Here is a 22,736-nt window from a genome sequence, read left to right as displayed (position 1 = left end):
GCTTCCCTTGAAGCTTGGCTCTTGGTTTCAGCATATTACATCCAGCCCTGGTGTAGTGATCATCTTGGCTGAGATCAGATATCCCAAGTTCCCTCTCAACTTGGAGAGCTGTGTATCTGCCCGAGGCCTGATTCCCTCTGAGATAGACCAGGAATGAGATAGACATTGAGTCTCAAAATAAGCCTTAGCAATGAGAATCAGAACCTGAAAAGAAAAACTCAGCCATCAGGGCTGAGCTGCGGGATTAACATAGGAGAAGGTTGAAAAGGTTCCCGGAGGCCAAGAGTGAACAGAACTGGAAGGTGGCGAATGTGGTTGGTTTCAAGACTGAGGGTTTAGGTGGTGGAGGGCTCTCCGTGGTGTCCTTTTTCTGGGACCTGCGGCATTTACACATGCTGAATCATCGCCCCTCTGCCCTCCACTCCACTGCGTTATCACCTGATCTAAGCCTGCAGGGTTTCCTGAGCACCCAAGGGCCATCATAGGTGCCTGGACTTCTCCTTCACAGCCCTCCCTCCCCCCCCCCCCCCCCCACCGGAGGTTACTATTATTACCTGTTTATTCATCTGCATTCCTGAATAGACAGCAGGCTTTGAAACGGAAGAAGCCCTGCCTCTTTTTGTTAGCTACATACCTTGCTCTCGGGATCATCTGGCACCAAGCACCCTAAAGGTCTCTTGAATAAATTATTAATTCGTCCACAAGCCCAAATGTCTTCTTCCAAATCTCTGTGATACTCACACTAAACTCGAGTACCTGGAACATACCTGAGCACCCCACAGTTGTCCAAGGTAGATACACAAAACACTGACGACTTGGATCAATGCTGCCTACCTGTGGTTTGCACTAAGTAGCCCTTGTTCTGGTCCAAAGAACAAAAGAGAGGAAGTCCCTCCTCTGTACTCTACGAGAACCCTTCAAGTATTTGAAATGAGCTGTCACATCCTCTGTATCTTTTATTTTCCAGCTTAAATATATGTGCTTCTTGACGGTTATGCTTAAAATATGGATTCATTACTTACACATCACTCAACAAATATTTATTTATTTATTTATTTATTTATTTATTTATTTATTTATAAGTAAGCTCTACGCCCAATGTGGGGCTTGAACTCACAACCCTGAGATCGAGAGTCGCATGCTCCACCAGCTGAGCCGGCCAGGTGTCCCTCAACAAACATTTTTGATCATGTTCTATGTATAAGGCACTGTGCCAGTGGCCCTGGGTACCAGACGGGACATGACACAGACCCTGCCCTAAAGAAGTCTGAAGTGCGTACTGGTTGTGCCGTTTATTCCAATTTCTGGGGTTTCTTGAATGGGCCAAGTGTGGTTTCTAGAACTTGACAGTATATTCCCAAGTGGTTTGAGCAGGGCAGAGTTCAGAAGAACTATCACTTCGTGATATGGACCCTGTGCTTCCAAGAGCTTTTGATTGTTCATTTTATTTTTAGGAAGTGCTCAGGGTATACTCAGGTGTGTGTGTGTGTGTCTGTGTGATAGAAGACATTTGGTTAAAATTTTTGTAAGACTGCTCTTTGTGACTGAACCAAATATGTGATAGTATTTCTGGTGACAAAAGTTGAAGTCAAACACATGCTCATCATAAAACTCAAAAAACAAAACCCAACTCACAGGAATAAGCAGGTTGCAATTTTCCTATCGGACTTAACTCACAAGGATGAACAGATTTTTTTTTTTTTTAAGGGCATTTGACACTGTCATTAATGGATCTTTATGATGTTTCTGAAAATAATTGGAAGGGATGCATGGACATCTGGCATGTAATTAAGGCTGTTTCTAATTATGGGGGGCTGTTTGTCTTCAAAGCAGAGCGGACACTGGGGTACCCTTGGATGGGCTCTTTTTTAAAGATACTTGCTCAGGATTTGGCAGACTCTAGTCTTTACCTATTTGAAGAATGTGGGGTGGGCCAGTTCATTTTAGCTTCTGACCTGAGTAACTTTGGACCTGAAATTCCTTCAGGCTTTTGTTGTTGTTGGTGGTGGTGTTGTTGTTTTTCCTATGGGGTTCTGCTTTCAGGCTGAAAATGTGAATTTTTTGGTGATGCTGTTTCCTGGGTACTTTCCATAATCAGGAGACAGAATCACCAGGGGCTAGAAGGTCAACAGAAAAGAAAGTGCTTCTCATCTGTGACAACTGGGATAAATGTGGGAGAACTCTGCATACTTGGGTGGTCAGGAGGCCCAGGAATGAGGCCAGAAAAAGCAGAGTGCATGAGAGTCATTCTGTCCTCTACTAAATATAATTGGAAGAAGGGATTGTGCTGAGTATTTAGAAATTAGTGATTTCACTGCTTAATATTTTCAAATAATTTTTCCTGGCCTAGCATCTCTTCATTTACGCAATATTTATTAGGCATTCAACGTGTGCCAAGAACTGCAGAAATAATTATTATCATAAGTGTTGTCTTAAGGAGAATCTGTACCTTTTTGTTCTCCTTATGGTCCCCAAAGCACATATTATGCTTCGCTCATCAGCCATGGATACAGTGATTTTGAAGGCAGTTGAGGGCAAGAGATTTTAGAATCCTCCCGAATGATGTTTCTTAGCCTAAGATTTCATTGGCACTGAGGAGAGGTCTGTGGGGATTGTTGCACGGGCCACTGTGAGGGCTCTTGTCACTAGTCCCCAACTTAATTTCCAGAAATCCCTTGTGGAACCCTCTGATACCTGGCAGCAATGAGTGAAAATCAGTGTTCTAGTGAAAAGAAAATTATTTCACTTAAAAAAATTTTAAACTTAACAGACATTTTTTTCTAATTATAATATTCCCACAGAAGAAATCCTTTGTTATAGATCCTTACCAAAGAAATTTGGAAAACAGAGGTAAGCACAAAGCAGGAAATTAATGATCTATTATTATTCACTGTGCAAAGATAAGTATGGATAAAATGCTGGCAATTACAGAGGTGCCTGGGTGGCTCAGCTGGTTAAGGCTTGGGTCATGACCCCCTGGTTCATGGGTTTGAGCCCCACATTGGGCTCCATGCTGATGGTGCAGAGCCTGCTTGGGATTCTCGCTTGCTCCCCCTCTCTCTGCCCCTCCTCTGCTCCTTCTCTTTCTCAAAATAAATAAATAATCTTTAAAAAATGTTGGCGATTACATCTCTTCACTTTTCTAGACACGATTTTCTTTTACAACAGTTCTGTAGCCTGCTTTTTAAGTAATAATATATTGTGAATGTTTCCCCAGGTCATTGCGACTGCTTTTTCTCCTACAATTTAATTGTAACAGCCAGCATGATATTCTTTTGTTATGTATGCACTGTCATTGATTTATCTAATTGCATATTATTGGACTCTCAGGTTGTTTCCACTTTTTCACAAATATAGACAGATATTCTTTATCTCTTAACTCTTTATTCCCATTCATCATATGGTGAATTATAATAATTTCCTTACAATAATCTCCAGAAGTACAGTTTCTGGGTGAAAGGATACACCAAAAATTTAAACCTTTTTGGAATGTACATAAAGGAGCTCTGGTTTCTGAGTAGGGATGTTGTTGTCCCGAGCTCTAACCAACTGCGTGACCTTGAGTTTAATTGCTCCATCTGTAAAATGGGGAACATGGTCACACCCCCACTGTATTTCAAAAAGTGATTCTGCAGAGGAGAATACAGTAAGACTTTTGAAATACAGCATGTGGCAGGCACAACCTGATGTTTGCCTGCTCAGCGTTGTTCTGTGTCATTCCAACAAATCTTGTTTTTTTTTGTCAGGTATTCACCCCTCACCCACTGTAGTCCTTGTTCCTTTAGGGGACGCCTAAATTGTCTGAGTGTAATCTCCTCAACCCTGCCAGCGATAGGTTCAGGAATGGCATGTGAACCAGTGTGGTTTCATGAGATTCAAGGAGAAGTTGGCTGGGGCTTCTAGCAAATTCCCCACTCTTGAGAGAGTCATAGGAAGGAAGAGTCTCTCTCTCTGGACACTGAAATATGCAAACATCAAGCTTGGCCATACTGCTGCAACAGCTATATGACCCCATCCACAGAGCTGTACATCATGTGGAAGAGGGACTGGAGCCACTGGATCAGTCACCCTGGAAGCTTGTCCCACCTCTGTTATCCAGTGAGACCCACGCCTGGTGGCGTATTCTCTTGGAATCCATCAACGTGATATAACTCCAGTTCTGACCATCATCAGTTTTACTTTCTCTCTTAGTTACAGGAAATGTTTTTTAGTCTCTTATAGGTTTCCTTCCAGCCTCTTATATCCTCCCTTTCCCAAATATCCAAGAAATTATGCCTCAAGGGAATATTTGAGCGAAGAGGCTAGTGCTCACGTAAACAATTCAGAAATGACTCACTTAGATCTGCTGAACTGAAACAGCCCAACCCTGGCCTTCCAATTCTGATTCCAATAGAATCAGAAGATTTTCCACATTGGAAGGAAACTTGGTGTTCACCAAGTCCCGATCCTGCTTTGTAGAGGAGGGAACCGAACTTCAGAAAGATTTATGGTAATATGCTACAAAGTCCCTGCCAGCTGAGCGCTCACCTGGGAGCCATTGTGACTCCTGCCACATTTCAGCAGGGAACTTAAGCCAAAATGGATCATCATTGGCTCTTTCCCCACCATGTATTTCCTGGTAAATCAAAGTATCCCATTTGTAGCAAGAACCCAAGATGTAACATTCCTACCCACCTCATTGGAAGTCCAGTCTTCTTCCAGTTCTTCCTAGTGATTTTTTTTTTGTAGAAGTCCCTGGGGAGAGGTCTGGCAAGTAATCCAGACTTCTTCCTGCAGTTCTGTATAGCATCTGCTCTGCTCTTGGTCTGCACCTCTTGGTACCCTTCTGCCACTTTAACTATTATTTGTCCCCTATTCCTGTATTTTGATTGTCTTCACAGTCCATGCTGCTGCCAAATTCCCCCACATGTCATCTCTGTTCAGCCCATGGGTCATTCATTGTTCATGCTCCATGTAACCGTCCTGGATGGCCACCTACTCCTGTCCCTCTTCCTCTTCAGTCAATAAGACAACGTTTGTTTTTCCTGGCTGTGGAATCTGAATGGGTTCCCCCATTTGGACTTCACCCTCTTAGCCTGCTGTTCTACAGAAGACATGTGCCCTCCTGGAATGGAATGGGTTTTACCAGGACTGGCTCTGACACAGCACCACTCTGTGTGGGGCCACATCTCCATTGCAGAATGCCGCTCTGCTAGGCTGCTTCTTCACATGTAGTATTTCTCAGAAAACCCACTTCCAAATGATGGGGTAGCACTACAGCAGGAATTCTCAATCTGTCATGAACTTGGGGTGGAGGTTGGGCATCCACAAACACTTTAAAGTTATATTCAAAGTTCTGTGTAAAATAGCCTCTCATGGGACAAAAGCCTCTCATTTTGTAGCAGAGTGTCAAAGGGGTCTGTGACACTAAAACGGTTGAGAATCACTGGTCTCTAGAGGGTCTCTAACCCAGCTGGTCTCTAAAGCTGTTTAAGGTCTAAAAGTCTGTGACCCTGGGATTCCATAATACAATACTGGCTTGTAGCAAATTTACCAAACACAAAATCATTTGGCCATTCTCCCAAACTACTTTGTTTCATTCCTAAGTAGGTACAAGAATTTATGCAGGAACTTTTAGCTTTATTTGCACTGGAGATGTTGTATTGTTTTAAGAGAATAACAAAGGATTAGGAGCTGAAGCTTTTATTAGCAAGATATTAGTACTCTATCCATAAAAGATTATTTATTCTAACCTCAAGTACTGTAAATATTGGGAGATCTTTTTTTTCATAGCAGCAAGATCTTGGAAACTATACTGACTGGATGGAGGATGGGGAAAGGGTGGCACTTAGGTCTGGCTCCTTTTCCAAGTACTTCCAGGAGTGGAGTCTGGCGGGGTGGGGAGATGTAGGCAGGCCTTACTCTTCTTCTGCCTGGTTGCCTGTAGTTCCACAACTGACCCCTAGATGGTGTCCTGTTAGCAAGGGGCATGGTAACCATTTACCTGGGAGGTGGTGACTGATCACTGAAACTGTCAGGGGGTCAAATGATAAGTATGTCACTTCAATTAGAAGACAGTATTGGGAAAATGACCCAAAACTTTTCCTATACTACTTATAGTAAAATCTGGAAACATTTAGCATTGGCCCAGTCATTGAAAGTATGATTTAAGTGTGATATTCTGAGGATGCAGTCAAATTTTTCTTTTAATGGTGAAATGCACGTGACATAACATTTACCATCTTGACCATTTCTAAGCATACAGTTCAGTAGTTTGAAGTACATTCACATTGTTGTGCAACCAGTCTCCAGAGCTCTTTTCATCTTGCAGAACCAAAACTCTATACCCGTTAAACAGGTCCCCATTCTCCCCTCCCACAGCACCCCTCCACAACCACCTTCTGCTTTCCGTATCTATGAATTTAACTACTCTATGTACTTCATATAAGTGGAACCTTACAGTATTAGTCTTTTGTGATTGGCTTCTTTCATTTAGTGTAATGTCCTGAAGAGGAATGTATCAATGTTTACAAAAGTATTATATTTTTTTCCCAATATTTACTTATTTATTTTGAGAGATGGGGCTTGGGGGAGAAGCAGAGAGAGAGAGGGGGAGCTGTCAGCGCAGAGCCCATCACAGGGCTCGAACTCACAAACCATGAGATCATGACCTGAGCCCAAACCAAGAGTCGGATACTTAGCCAACTGAGCCACTCAGGTGCCCCATCAATATTATCTTTTAATTTGTAAAGAAAAATTGGCAACTGTTAAAAAAAAAAAAAACAGATGACTTGGCTATTGATTCGTGCAGACAGCTTCACAAGCAAATGCTCTCGTTCAAACCCGTGAAAGTCAAGACCTCCCCTGTAATGCCCACCAGGAGGTCTTCTAAGTCTCCACTAAACACGCAGACTTACAAAACTGCCTTGCCACACAGACACCAGTAGACTCAGAAGGAGGCACAGGCCAGAATGCAGGGCACCGACTCTGCTCTTCTGCGGGACCACAAAGCCATCCCCACCGAGGTCTTTGGCCCCCAGGCGATGACTCAGGTGTGAAGAAATGAGACTTATGTCAGAAAGGTGTGGAAGTCACCCTGGATTAGAAGCCCCATACTCCATGGGCATAGCTTCTGTAGTCCCTGTGAGATCTTGCCAGTGACACGAGTCACCCCACTAAGGGACACCCAAAGGTATGGCTTCCAATCTGTATTTACAATTGTCCCAGTCTGGATACAGTTTACCGATCAGGGCCATTTTTACTTTCTTTTGTCAGGTTTTCAGGTAAGTAGAGTGAGAAAGTTAATCAAAAGGCAAATGTTCATGCCAAAGGGTTTTGCTAATCCTTTATTCTTAGCCCTTCAAATGGTTAAGTTGCAGTTTCTGACAAAGCATCTGGTTAAATAGGAAGGAGTCAGAATGACGAAGTGATATGAAGAACTAAATTACACAGCGAAAGTTGTCATCTCTTACTGACTAGAGTTCTGTTCCCCAACACGCACAGACTGATGGAGCTATAATTAGAACTCCCATGCCTGACAACGTGCCATCACATATCACATTCTTTCCTAAGAGAAGGAAGGGAGAGCATGTGGAAAGGGAAGACGGGGGCTGATCTATGAAGAAAGCGGTGGAGTGAGAAAAGGGAAGGCATTTTTTCCTGGCAGTGGCTGCACCACTGGCAGCAGATTAGCCGCCCTTAGAGATGCTGAGATGGGTCCAGATGGGGAAAAAAGGGAATTGGGGCAGGAATTTGTGAGCACTCTGATCTTGCTAAAGAGGAGTCTCTTTCTGTCTTCAAAAGAGGAAAGTAATTCACTGTCATCATTTTTCAGGAGCTTTGAATTGCAAACAGAAAAACTATGGACCCCCTAAGAGGTAGTGGGTGTGGGCTGGGATCTTCCCCCCCCATCCCTACTCCCCAGTAAGGTCAGCATTTGTAGTCAAAATGGACTAGATACATCGTCCCTATAGCTTTTCATTTTTGTTGAGAAGAAAGGAGTCCCTCTCTATATGTTACATATTTAATACACATGAAGACATTTCTGGATCTTCATTTATGATAAGGAGGGTATGATGGGAGAAACTTGAAGAATGGATGCAAAGCCAATATCACACCAGGACAAGTAGAAGATGAGTTTCTCAAGAAGCAGCCAGTCCATGAGTGTGTGAAGAGCCAGGTTGAGGGATGGAAAAGGAAAGTTTGGCCTGACCCAAAGAAGCTCCTATGTAAACAGTGAGGACAGGAGAGATATCCTGTTGGACTGAACTCAAGACTACAGTCTGGAAAAAGCCAACAAAAGGACCTCCTTTCTCTGACTGAAGCAAGAACTCTAGTCCCTACTGGGTAAGAGTTAGGAAAAAGATATTTTTCTTTGTGCCAGGAAGGGCTTGAACAGGGGAGCCATCTGCCACAGCTGAGCAAGGTCAAACATCTTGTACGGACCAGAATGGAGTTCCTGTTCAGGGCACCCTCACACACAAGCAAAGCCCTAGGAAGACAGGAGTTTTCTTGTAACCCCAGTCCCTGGAAATACTTAGCATTGAGTAAGCTCTTCAATATGGCTGAACAAATATGGCCTGTTGGGAATGCTGCTTGATGCTTCACTATTGAACAACCAATTCTCCCCAACTTTCCTAGGGCATTCTTAATTTCTGACTCATGGCCGACCAGTGAACCCTGACAGGAGAATGTACGTGCTCTAGGGATGTGAAGAGCTGCGGAGAGTCATTGTCAATGAGACGGACCTACGGGTCTCAGGAAATGACAAAAGGGGTGGCATTTGGGAAGAGCAGGAATCTCTTGTGCATGTACGCGCACACACACGCAACCTCCAAGGTCCTCTCTTAGGACCCAGTTGTATCTGTGTGTGTGTGTGTGTGTGTGTGTGTGTGTGTGTGTGTGTATGTGTGTGTGTGTTGTTTTGTTTTTTAGCTTGGTGACATCTGGCAGTGTTTAGTCCCTCCTCCAAGCTAATGGACAAAAAACTAAGGTGACTCGGTGTCACTAAATCATCACCAGCTGTGTCTAGCTTTTCAAATCTGCTATTAATATCAGAGCCAAATGTTACTTATTAACCAAACACTGCTTATTAATCATTTACAGGTATGTGATGGTGGTAGAGTTAAACCCCCAAAGACAATGCCCTGGCTGCTAAGGATTTATGGGCTTTGACAAGAGAACAATAGGATGGGAGAAGGGCCAACGGGGCACAAAAGCAAGAGAGCACAGGAGAATATGAACCTTCACCTAATACCTTGTTCGGTTTAAACTGCCTTTTAAGATGCTTAGAAGAGGCGGCACTAGCCTGTGAGGACGGGAAGCAGTCACTGTCAGAAGAAATCCAGACCGTGTGAAAGAGAGGATGGGAACATAAGGCTGGAGCATCAGGCAGTTCGTCTCTTTCCTCCTTCAGCTGAGCCAACAGCCTGTGGGTGCTCATCTGGCAGAGTCTCCCTCAGATCCCTGGAGCTCGGCTATTTGAGGGTTCTGCTCCCTGGAGGTGTTTTCTCTAATCCTACAGAATGCAGCACCACCTGTGAGCCCTCCTGCTAAAGGGCATAGGAGCAAACTTGCAGGCCAGCGAAACGTGGTCCTCTCCTCTTCCTCCTTCCCCCATCCCAGAGTGTGACGGTGGAGACCAAAGGCAGGGTCCCTGGTGGCCCCACGACTGTTCAACTAGGAATGGCCACCTGCCAGGAACCCTTGGTAGAAGGCTGGGGGTTCAGTTCTAGGAGATCATCTTTCCAGAAGTGTGGTCTGAGGTTACGTGGGGTTTGAGAGTTCACCAGAGACAAAAAGGATTGTGGTTGAATGGAAGGGAGTAGCCCAGAGCTTTGGGGCACCCGTGTGCGTGCCTTGCACACATGTGCATGCCCACACCCCACATATTATACTGTGTGTGCATGTGAATGTATGTTTGGGAAGTGTTCACAATCACGGAATCTCCCCAAACTATACTCGTGCTCTCTTTCTCGGGTGACAGTAAAAACATGATCATTGGAGGAAAAAAAATCCAAAAACCCAGAAAAGCACAGAGAAGAAAACAATCCCATCACCAAGAGAAACATTTAAACATTTTGTATCTGGCACTCTCGTCTTTTCACGTGGCAGATGGAGAGTTCTTCATTTAGTTTTCCGAAATTGGGATCTTACTCAACGTACTGGTTTATGTTAACGATGTACTATTAAACCATTTTAAGTTAAGGGTGTATTGTGAATGTTCCCCCATGTTCCCATAATTTATTTTTTTAAGTGTTTATTTATTTGAGAGAGAGAGAGAGAGAGAGAGCACGTGAGTAGGGAAGAGACAGAGAGAGAGAGGGAGAGAGAAAATCCCAAGTGGGCTCCATGCTCAGTCCTGAGCCCAAGATCGGGTTCAGTCTCATAGCTGTGAGATCACGACCTGAGCGGAAAACAAGAATTAGACATTTAACCAACTGAGTCCCCCAGGTGCCCCATCCCATGATATGTTCAATGCTGGTCTAGTAGTCCACGCCTGGATGCACCCAGCCAGATACTTTAACTACAATCGGGATAAGCACATTTACTCATAACCTTGGCTCAAGGCATAAGTAAATATGATTGGTTCTGCGCTTGGCTCTATGACCCCCAAAGTCCCATGACACCAGCATTTCACTGGCAGCTGTGTTCTCTTTCGTGTGTGTGTATCTGAGGAGAGAGACCTTTTTCTTCCCTCCTGTGACTGGATGGGATTTTTCTCTCTCTCTGCTCACTTGTTGTCTATTGTTTTCCATGAATCCCCATGTCTGTGTGTTAGCATTTCTGACTGGCTGGGGGGTAGTGGGGTGGGGAGCACTTTGGGAAACACAAACCTCTGATTCTTGAATGCCTGCAGGCTGACCGACAGGGTCTAACAAGCAGCACTCACCCTTCTAGAGCTGGACCAGGACAGTAGGCCTGTGGTGTGGGTGGGGAGCCTTAACCGCTCCTCCTCCTCCTCTCTGCTACCATTTAAAACCATCTGGAGGCAGGGAGGAAATTCGTTCAGCCCTTCAACTTGTGTGACCACACACATTCTTTTAAGAGATATTTACTAGCTTCGCAGGAAAACAAAATTCGCCATAAAGAAAATTTGAAGAAAATATTCTCCATTTTCTCTGCTTTCCCCTTGTATGACTCTCCACACGAGAGGTATTTGTAGCCTCTCTTCAAGCGTGCTTCAGATTTTCACTTCGGCTTTGGTTTTCCCTCACAACTTCCTCTTGCTACTGTGAAATGTGGTTGGCTCAAGTGACTTTTCCTTTCTTTCCCATCTTTGCAAGATAATCCACGGGCCGTGTCTCCGGAGGCGAAGTAAGAAGACCTTCACAGGGTTATTCTCCTGACCCTACTCAGTCCCACCCTGGAAGAGGGGGTCTGCCTCTGGACAAGCGGGAAGGCCCAGGCTCCTGACAGGACCACTAAGGACTGTACATAAACTGGGCAGAAAAGCACAGAACCTTTTCTTTTTCAGAATTATACCCTGTTTCTTGTTCTTATTTTTTCTCTGTGTCAGTGACCCAAGAATAAAACTAAGGAGAAAGGGAAAATGTGATTGGTCAGGCCTAGGGAAGGTGAGGAAAGGCAGGCTAGAGCCACAGATAATAATGAATAACTAAACATCACGGGGGCAGCTGGGTGGTTCGGTCGGTTAAGCATCTGACTTCGGCTCAGGTCATGATCTCATAGTTCGTGAGTTCGAGCCTTGCATCAGGCTTGTTGTGTCAGCACAGAGCCCGCTTTGGATCCTCTGTCACCCTCTCTCTCTGCCCCTCTCCCACTCGCGCTCTCTTTCTCTCAAAATAAATAAACTTAAAAAAAAGAACACAGTTGATAGCTTCACAGTTTAAAGATCAATTCCATATCCATTATCTCATTAGCTCCTCACAATAGTCCGAAGAGGACTACACCACAGACATTACCATTATCTCCACAACTATAGACTTAGAATTGCAGGTCTCTAATGGATGCTATTGTGTCCTACCCAGATGTTACCTCAGGACAGAGAAACTCATCCCCCTAGCTGTAGGAGTGTCCACTGCTGAGTTCCCCCCACCCCACCCCACCCCCACTGGGAACTGCTCTCCATTGAAGAGCTCTGCCTCAACCAACGTTTCACTCCTTCTCTGGGCCCTTGCTTTGATTCCAGACATGTGGAAAGGGCCATCCCAGCTCCTGTACACCCTGTAGGATCAGCTGAAATGCTGTAGCAACTGCATCAGAGTTCAACAAATAGGGTTTTTACTCTATGTGCCTCTTTGAAAACCACAATTTTTTTCTCAGTATATCATATCTTGGCTCTCCATCCATATCATCCCTACGAGTGTAGACATATAGTCTTCAACAGCTGCAAAACATCCCATGGATATCTCATAATTCACTTATCCCATTCCTTATTGTTGAATATTTAGGTACTTTCCAACTATTTTCTATCAATTATACTTTGTTGAACATCTTTGTATATACATCTTCATAAATTTGTCCAACTATCTTTAGGATGAATTCCTAGAGGCTGATTGATGGGTCAAAAGATACTGGTCTCCATAAGAGTGCTAACAATTTCTATTCCCACCACAAGTACTGGGAAAATCCCCAAATCTGTCTGTCTCCATTCAGATTCGTGACGATAAAACTCAAATGGACCCTCAGCACTGCAATCCTACCACACATTCCTCCATAGTTTGCTTTCCTACTTTTCAAGATAGTCCTTTAAATTGGTTTCATTTCTTCTTAACCCTACTGCATCCCTTCCCCTCCCACATGCCCAGCTGATATCCTGGTTTCATACCTGTCCGCCCCGCAAAAAAATTGAAGGCATAGAGGGCAACACTCTTACCTGTCCACCCTCAAATCAATACACCCCCAACCCTGCCACATGCACTATGTACCAGAACCCCATTGTCTCTGCCTTCCTCTTTCACTGTAGCAGTGTCCACGTGGCTAGCCATGGTTAACACCTCACTTGAACCACATTTGTCCAACTGCTCAAGGACTTCTGTCCTGCGATATCCCCTTTCCTTCTTACATCATCATCACCATCCACCACCATCATCATCATCATCATCCTCATCATCATCTCTGTCTTCTCTCTCCTGGATGATTGCCAGTGGCATAAAATGAACTCTCTCATCCCCCATCTCAAAATACAGACAAATCAAAAATCAAAAATAACAAAATAAGACAAAACTCCTTTCATGGTCCCTCTAGCCTTCACCCCATTTCTCTTCGGTTCCCTTCCCAGCAAAACCTCTGGAACAAGTTGTCTACACTCTTTGCCACAAATTCCTCACTGTCCATCCACTCTCCACACTCTCCCAGTGAGCCCTGCCACTCACCCCACCTGTTCTTATCCAACTGATTCCTTTTATGTTGCCACATCTAAGGGATACATTTTGGTCCTTGTCTTGACTGATTCCCAGTGGCAGAGGCAGTGTCTAGAGCGAACCACTCTCCTGAAAAACCCAACCACCCCAACTTCTAGGATAATACACTCCGCTGGTTCCTCTTCTAACTTACACATTTCTCCTGCTTAGATTGTTTTGCTGGCATCTCCCCCTCCACATGAACTCTGAAGATTGGAGCACCTCAGGGCTCAGTCCTTGGCCCTGGAGACCCTTCCTCTTGTATCCCCACCCCCTTCTCTGTCTCAATAATCATCACATAAAATCAATACCAAAAATTGACAAAGACAGCTCAAAAAGAAATAAATACAGATCAATGGCATATCATATATTCACTCATTCAATACATATTTATTGAACACCTACTTTGTGCTGAGCACTGAGGGAAGACTATGGTGAAAGAGATAGGAAGTCTCTGTTCCAAAGTTACATACCATAACGTGCAAAATCTCACGCTCAAAGCAGAAGTGATCCTTATATGGTATAATTGCATGTGAAGGCTTTTTTTTTTTTTTAAATATTTGGCTTTATTAAAGGTTTTGTTTTTGTTTTTGTTTTGTCCTTTTTTTTTTCTTTTAAGGAAAAGGGAAAGCCCGGTTTGTACCTCTGAAAAAAATGTTGGCATAGTTTCTAAACAAACACTCTAAAGATTCTCTAATCTTCTTAGAGTCAGAAGTGAACTATTTCCTTACTTAAGTACAATTAGAAATGGCTTATTTTCTCAATTTTAAATGAGTTTCTGAGACATATCACATGACACCAAGGATGAGTGGAAATTAGAAGCTGTTGCTGCTCTTTCTAGGTCATGAATCATAGCTTTTTCTCTACAATTTGCTGCAACTAATGTCTGAAATGTAAGGCCCCCATCCTGAATTAAATTATAATTCAGAGTTAAGAGGACATTACCCAAATCAGCACTGTAGGGGTTTATTTACATCATGCATGTAGTGATAAATTGGGAAATCCTTGTGTATTTAAGATCTTCCTCTCTGAACATTCAGATATCCCATAATACTGCCTTTAGGATAAGAATAAGGTGGGGCAGGGGTTGGCCTGGATTTGTTTTCAGACATCTTAACCAACATTTGGACCAAATACATAGAAAGCATAATACATTTATATATGTATCAATTATTATATTCCCTAAATAGCCATAGTGATGAAAGTCTCTGCAGTACACACACTTAGTCTACTAGCTTTCTGGCTTTATCTTTCCATCCTCTTCAGACTTTGTGGGGTCCACTGTGTGGATATCTTGACTCATGAATTTTTAAGACTAATTATCCCAGCAGATTTAAGCCTGTTGGACACTGGGGCACTGGTTGGTGCTGTTGTGACTGTTAATGGGCATATACTGGGTAAGATTTTTCCTTTCGTCTTGTTTTATGTCCCAAGAGTTTGGCTAGAGGGTCAAGGAGAGGGTACCCCAAGATGGGCCACTTTGGCATTAAGACTATTTTGAGATGAAAGTAATCAAGATCCTGTGAACTCTAAAGAAATGTTTTGCCCTTCCCTTAACTACATGGAAGAATCTAAATTAGAGGAGGTCTTTCCCAGAATAATGGTTATTACCAGAGTTAAAGTTTATTTGAGTGACCCATCTGTATACCAGGGCAAAAATCTAACTACCAAACATCTGCTTTTTTTCTTACTGCCCTGTCAATGGCATTTTTTCCCTTTGAAGTCCCAGATCCCTATTCCATTCCCCCGAGTTCAGGATGCCATATATACCTCCTTTTGCCTGACTGTTTTTGGAATTTCTGTGACTACGTGGATTCCCCATTTGTACACTATTAAATTTGATTTTCTCCCTTTAATCTGTCTCATGTTGATTTGATTCTTAGTCCAGCTAGAAGGGACTTTGAGGGGACAGGAATTCTGGCTCCTTGACAGTTGGCATAGTCAAAAGGATGTTTTAAGTCACTGGACACCAGTCGCTCTGACGCTGCTGGAGCTGAAATCTCCTGGGACATCTGACACACAGCTGGCAGAAGGTAAGATTTCTTACCATGTCAACCTGCCGGAATCTCTATCTGCGGAGTCTGATGAAGTGAGAATGACAAGATGAGAGTCCTTTTTCTCTCTTTGTAAATTTAGATTAACAGGAGAAAATGTTTGCAAAACTAGTTCCTTGGGCTAAGTGACTCTTTGGTTAAATTTGATAGAATACTCTTTGGTTGCTGATCCATTCCCTCCCAGACATGGTCTTTGTTTTCCTGTCCCTGTGTCTTTTACATTATTTGTCATACAAACTTTGCTGTGAGACATCTCAGCCAAAGCCACAAAGCCACAAAATAGCGGGCAGGGGTCGAGCATGGAAACACTGTTAGAGCAATCACCACCTGAAGAAGACTCCTGTGTTAGGATAAGTTGACCCTGGAACAGGTTAGCTTAACAAACATTTGGACTAAATACATAGAAAAAATAATACGCTTATATATGTATAAATTATTTTATTCCCTAAATAGCCACAGTGCTGAACCTCAAGAAAACTTCCATGCAGTGAGGTACACTGTGAAATGCCACAAAACCCCCAACCCTGTGGCACATCCCTCCTAAGTAAGTATTAGTTTGGCTCCAGGGCTCAGAAAAAACTGTTAATGGGCACATACTGGATAAGATTTTTCCTTTCGTCTTGTTTTATGTCCCAAAAGTTTGGCTTTGTGGCCAGTGAGAACATTCTCTTTGGTCTTCGCCATCCAGAGAATGGTGGAGGGGCACCTTGGCGGCCTGTCAAATAGACTGGGGATCTAAGTCTCTCTCTCTCTCTTTGTCCAGCCATTCCAGCTCTCAGGGGACTTTGTCATGAGCAGCCCCAGCCTGTAGGAACCTTTGTCACCTCACCCTTCATTGCTTGTTCTTGCTGGAAAGCCCAATTCCAGTAGCGCCTGGAATCATCAGTGTCACAGATGAGCAGGTCGATGGCTGGAGGCATCCCACGACTTTGTGGGAGGCTGGAGACACTGTTATTACTACACCATCCTTCCCGCCTACGCAACGAAAGCTTTTGCCTTCCTAGACTAATTGCAGGAGTAAACTTTTTTTTTTTTTTAATTTTTTTTTTTTTCAACGTTTATTTATTTTTGGGACAGAGAGAGGCAGAGCATGAATGGGGGAGGGGCAGAGAGAGAGGGAGACACAGAATCGGAAACAGGCTCCAGGCTCTGAGGCATCAGCCCAGAGCCTGACGCGGGGCTCGAACTCACGGACCGCGAGATCGTGACCTGGCTGAAGTCGGACGCTTAACCGACTGCGCCACCCAGGCGCCCCAGGAGTAAACTTTTTGAATCATGGGGGCTGCACCATCTATGCCCTCTGCGGACACTTCCTGCATCTTCGGTGAAGCCATTAGAAGGCTTATTGGTTTGAGTAACTTTTAATAGATCCTACTCATCAATGGCCAGACAATGGATCCTTTAAATTGGCTAGATTTAAATTATATATATACCTGTGTGTGTGTGTGTGTGTGTGTGTGTGTGTGTGTGTATAAAATGAAGGTCTCTCAATTGTCTTATTAGTACAATAACTAGTCTGAAGGACTCCTTTGACAAAATAAAAAAGTAGAAATTAGAATAAGACTTAAAAATAAATGTCCATATCCAACATATATTTCTCTTCTTAAAATCCAGGTTGATCTGCCTATTTTAATTTCCCTTTCCCTATAAGATCTACAGAGAACACTCCGCCCTCACCTCTAGGTTCTAAAAACACAGGTTGCTCATGTAAATGTTGAAAGCTAGAAAAACAAATTTAGCAAAAGCCCGTGAGACTGGCAGTGAGGCTCCCTACCTTCCAGGACTCTGGAGTCAGGCTCTACCTGCTTTGGGCATTCCTATACAATGTCCTTTGCTGTTGTATCTGAGAGGGCCTACTGCAAAAGAATTCATGTCCCCTGAACAGCGGGGGATTTTTTAAACTGTAAAGCCCTTTCCCTCTACTTGCCAAAGACACAACCAAATTTAGAAGGAAATCACAAAGACTATTTGACTATGTTCACAACCTTCTCTTCACAGAGGAAACAGAGGACCAAAATTTCTCACAAGCCCTTCTAGAAATAATCTGCAAAAAGTCACTAATCAAGGGCTAATAGAAGCCAGAAAAAAGGCTTATCCAGAAAAAAGGCCTTTGTTAAAATGCTTTATACAGACTTTACAAAGGCATAAATCTTTTGGTTCCCACTTTGGTTAAAAATCTCGCTGATAGAAACAAATTTAGTTTAAAAGGTGGGTCAGTCCTTTGATACTCAGGCTGTGATCTAGGTCTTTGGGGAATTAGGGACAACTGTTTTTATTTTACAAATCTCTACGAAACCAGAAATGAAATTTAGAAGCAAGTCAAAGTCCACCTATCTTTACCCATCTCCAAAACTCACTATTCCTCTCAGAATGTTTGTGAATATTATAAAAGACCACGATACTGAAACAAAATGGTCCTGTATTTTAAGGGGAAAAAATGTAATTTTTAAATAGAAATCACCCTGAAACTCAAGGGAAAAAAACATTTTTTTTTACATTCTTTCTCTATCCCTTGAAATGATAAATCTTATCATACCTTTGAAATATACATACAGCCCACAGTCTCCTGAGATTGGAGGGAAAAAGGCAGGGTGGTGGCAGGGAAGAGGCCCTTTTATTTTTATTTTTTTTTATTTTATTTTTTTTTTAATTTTTTTCAACGTTTTTATTTATTTATGGGACAGACAGAGACAGAGCATGAACGGGGGAGGGGCAGAGAGAGAGGGAGACACAGAATCGGAAACAGGCTCCAGGCTCCGAGCCATCAGCCCAGAGCCTGACGCGGGGCTCGAACTCACAGACCGCGAGATCGTGACCCGGCTGAAGTCGGACGCTTAACCGACTGCGCCACCCAGGCGCCCCAAGAGGCCCTTTTAAAATCCAACCTGCTAAAAGGATCCTAATGTCCCAACTATCACATCTGAGAACAGGCAGATAGGTTCTAAATATCCACCTTGGAAAAAAATTTGGGTGTTTTCTCTGTGTCTTTGTGATGTAAACTCCCTCCCTCCTACCCCTTCTTCTCTAGAACCTAAGAGCCATTCCTTGAAATGCAAACTTCAAGAAGTTTCTCCTGGGAGGGAGGGGAGAAGTATTTAGAAATTGAGTCTATAATGTCGGCTACACAAATATTAGTAAAAAAAAAAAAAAAAGCAAAAGCTGGGAAAGATTTTGTTTGTACCTTGTCTTTGTATTTTTGCATCCACATATGTTGTAAAGGTGAAATATTTTCTCTATCTCCGGGTGGTATTGCTAAAATTAATTTGTAAAAGAGGTGTATTTTAGCTGGTTTGAAGGCAAGTACTTTTAAGGATTGGGCATTCTAAAACTCAGAAAGTTAGAAACTAACCTAAATGTTTTTCAGGTTCATATGATTTGGGAAAATATCTGAAAAGAAAGCAGGTTGAAGGTTGTTGGTTTAATTAAAATAGATCTTTAGAGTTATCAGCATTAAATAGAAAACTTGTATTCTGCGTGTGTTGACTAAAAGAGACGTTCAGGTTATCTCTCTCTTGCCAAATTTGTCAGGGGAAAAAAACAAAACAAAACAAAACCTTAGAATAATGGCTGACTTTGTCTAATGCTTCATGAAGTTTTGTGGGTAGTCTAGGCATAATCCTTAGGAACAAGTAAATAGATGTCAGTAAGATAAACAAAAAAGTTTGTAGATAAACTTTTAAATAGCTTCCAAAATCTTTGGTAACCTAAAACTTTAAAATTTTGCTAGGTTGAACCGTAAGTTTAAATTCATCGATTATCTAGATCATCTCCAAATAAGATAACATAATGAACATTTTATACTGAATATAACTTATCTGCTTTTGTTTTATTACAGAAAAGCTAATAATGAATTTGGGTCTGTTAATAAGCATGCTTTATGCTTTATTGAAAGATAATACTATGGAAAAACACATGTTTTTTAGAAATTATGAAATATATTCATACATTTGCCAATCTAAAGAATTATGGTACAGCAGACAATTTGCAACTTCTTATTATTTAGTTTTCACTAAAAATTAAGGTTTCTAAGCATGAAGAATTCTAATGAATGTAATTAAGATGACTGGAATTAAGGGAAACAACCCTGTATGCAAGGAAAGTAAGATATGTGTTTTTGGTAAGAAAAAGTCTGAGGAAAAAGAACACATCTTTGTTGAGGGAAAACAAAATAATTTTGTCCTAAAGTGAGACTTAGTTATTTAAAGCTGGAAAGCTTGGGGCAACAGCTGAATGCAAAAAAGAACGTTGCAGAAGGTTTTTGGACAAAGAATCTTTGGAAAGAAATTTTACGTGTGGTCAGTCCTGGCTAAGATCAAGATAAATTAAGTAAATTTATTTTAATATCAAAAACACACTGAGGCAAAATTAAAATTTTGTTTTCTCTTTGTGAAAAGGACTAAATTTCCTTAAACTATTGGCCTGCTCTTAATGAGAAACTGTAAACAAAAGTTTTTCTTTAGCTTTTAAGTTATCTGCCTAAAAAACAATAATTCTCTTTTGCCAAAATAATTTCCTAAGTTTATCAGGCCTTTGATTAGTTAAGAAAACTGAGTCTTTATTAAAAGAGCTATGTTTTGCTTACCACTGTGTAACCTTGCCTGTGAAATCTTATATTGTCATTTTGGCTATTTGTATCATTAGGTGTTCTTTCGTAATGATTTGTGATCCTATTTAATCAATTTTTATATACTTCCCAAAATCAAATTCTAAAATCAAGTTTTTGACCACAGTCTAACTGAACAGGGGGCCCTTAGAACATTTCCAAGAAATTAAATCAAGTTTGCAAGAAATTAAACTAATTAGGCTTATATGGTGTGCTAAATTACATGGGTAGCATTGTCCAATCAGTGATATTAAAGCCTCTTAGATGATATTTATGCGGGTAAACTATGAAAATCAGTGTTCTTTTTATCATTATTATTAAATCTGTGTTCTAAAAAGTTTAGGACTTTTATGAAAGTCCTAAAAATCTGACATCCTGGCATGTTATTATCTTGACGTGTTGTGGGTCCCAAAGCTAACCAAATTTCCATGTCAACTGCATTGTAATGAGTCTAATCAGATCGTTAACTGTGCCATTTTTAAGTCTTCTATTATTTACTGGCAATTATACTTTTACTCAGGTGATTTTATAAAAGCTTCCTGCAAACATGCTTCATCTTCAGGGAGATTCATGGAAAGAACTCTGAATACAGGTTCCTGATATGCTCAAGATCATCAAACTGAACTAAGTAAAAAAAAAAAAAAAAAAAAAAAATCCAGAACTAGTGAAAAACCTGGATTCAAGCAGAATAAGAATTAATAATAACATGGGAACTGCATAAACTAAGGAGGTTAATTATAATTTTTATGACTTTTTGTTTGAAACCTTGCTGAGTTTTTAAAAATACATTTTTTTCTAGATTAAAGAAAACTTCTCTAGGCTAACTAGTTGATAGCAATTTGATAAAATATACCTTTGTGAATAAATTGTAACATTTATCTTTTCTCCCTACCCGAACGCCCCAGAATTCAGAAATTCTCAGTGAGTATTCTTATATTTTTATGGCAATATATTTATTTGCCTAAGTTCAACAAGAACCTGTTCTCTTTATGACAGGACATGATTGGAAGCCTTAGTTATATTACAAAAGCTTTGGCTGGAATGTCGTATTTGAGAGAGGCGTGCATAGACTCAGATATGAACAGACAGCCTTAAGGAACTAAGCCTGACTTTATGGAGCCAATAAAACCCCTTGGAAAATATCAGCCTGGTGCATTGCTTACAAAGGTCCCAGCAGCCTCACCAGGTGAATAAAGAAGGTCACTCCCTGGCAGGTGCAGGAAGCTCAGGATGTTCTGGGGACCTCGAGAAGAGAGGAATTCACCCAAGTCTGTAAGTATTGCAGATTAAGTCAGATGGCACGTATTTGGCTTGACTTCTGGCCTTAAGAGGCTATTAAAAGTTCATTCTAGAGATTCCTTATGAAAAGTTCAACAAAGCAGAGTTTTAAAAGCCTATATGTGTAAATAATCAGGCCACTTTTTTTTTTTTTTTTTGGAAACTAGACTTATTTTGCAAACAAACTAGTGTTAATCTGGCTACCGTTGGTAAAAATGAGGGTGATTATAGAGAAAATATGTCTCGATAACACATCTTTGTAAATAGTAAATTTTAACACTATTTATTACTAGCTGGCCTAAATCCTGATTTCTTCTAGTGTTCTCCAGTGCCAGGCTACAACTCTCCAAACTAATGTTTTTGAATGTTCTCCCACCTTTCTGACTTGGAATCATTTGAGAACTAAAACTTCCCTCTTCCTTGAAGCCCTGCAAACTTAATATAAAATGGCTTGGTGTAAACTTCAGAGAAATTGCCACAATGGCTCATGTCTAGACAATCTTTGTACCTACTGCACTGTGGGCCACTCAACAGATTGCTAGAGACATGTGAGCTACAAACCAGGAGAATCTGTCGCATTGCCACGGCCTGCCTTCACTCTGTCTGAAGATGCTCGGAGCCTGACATCTAGAAGTCTTGTCAGCTGGCTGGCTCAGAACTCAGAGACAGGTTTATAATCTGATCTAATCATTAACCGCTGCTTTTCTTTTATTTCCGTAGAAAGGCCTCTTATCTAATACCTGATTACTTGAACCATAGGCTTAGCTTGGAGAAACGCCACCTTCTGAAACGAGTTCAACTAAGCTGACCTATTATCAAGACTCAGGGGAGTGGTTCGGTGAGACGAAACAATCTACCAGCTCAACTTTTAATGTGTGAACCATCAGGAAGTTTCAGGGGACGGAACTGTGAGGGCCAAAGACAGGCTGTCCCAAGATGGGCCACTTTGGTGTGAAGACTATTTTGAGCTGAAAGCAGTCGAGACCCTCTAGGTCAAGAGGAAGTCCTTGCTCCTCCCTGAGCTGCATAGGAGAATCTAAATTGGAAATCTTTCCCAGAATAACGGTTATTACCACAGATACATTTATCTGCATGACCCATCTGTAGGGCAGGGCAGACATCTAAGTACCAAACACCTGCTCCTTTTCTTACTGCCCTGTCAACTGCATTTTTTCCCTTCAAAGTCCCAGACTCCTATCCCTTCTCCTCACCTCAGGATGGCATACAGACCTCATTTGGCCTGACTGTCTTTGGAATTTCCATGTCTGTGTGGATTCCCTGTATGTATGCTATTAAATTTGATTTTCTCCTATTGATCCATCCATGTCAGTTTGATTCTTAGTCCAGCTGGAAGGACCTTTGCGAGGACAGGTATTCTTGCTCCCCGACATTACTCTAAGGTAAACATTCTCTCCCATTTCACCCTTCACAAAATCTCCAAGGAAATGTTCCAAACCC

At 41.9% G+C, this 22,736-nt stretch overlaps 1 long non-coding RNA gene across 2 annotated transcripts in view; it reads left to right on the top strand.

Moving 5' to 3' along the window:
- Window positions 1–22,594, top strand: part of LOC147582339 (uncharacterized) — a 135,704-nt gene extending 113,110 nt beyond the window's left edge. Inside the window, exons 4-5 of one of the 2 annotated variants that reach the window (XR_015248992.1) lie at window positions 20,997–21,272; window positions 21,598–22,594. This is a non-coding gene — a long non-coding RNA (uncharacterized LOC147582339). Of the gene's footprint in view, window positions 1–20,996 lie in introns of both variants that reach the window. The other variant, XR_015248991.1, reaches the window with a different exon arrangement.
- The last annotated feature ends 142 nt before the right edge of the window (window positions 22,595–22,736 follow it).

This window comes from Puma concolor, chromosome A3, assembly GCF_028749965.1.
Source record: "Puma concolor isolate L17-30 chromosome A3, mPumCon1.1.hap2, whole genome shotgun sequence".
In the NCBI taxonomy this organism is placed as follows: Eukaryota; Metazoa; Chordata; class Mammalia; order Carnivora; family Felidae; genus Puma; species Puma concolor.
Note: the sequence above shows the minus strand (reverse complement) of the source record. Positions and strands in the feature narration are given on the sequence as shown.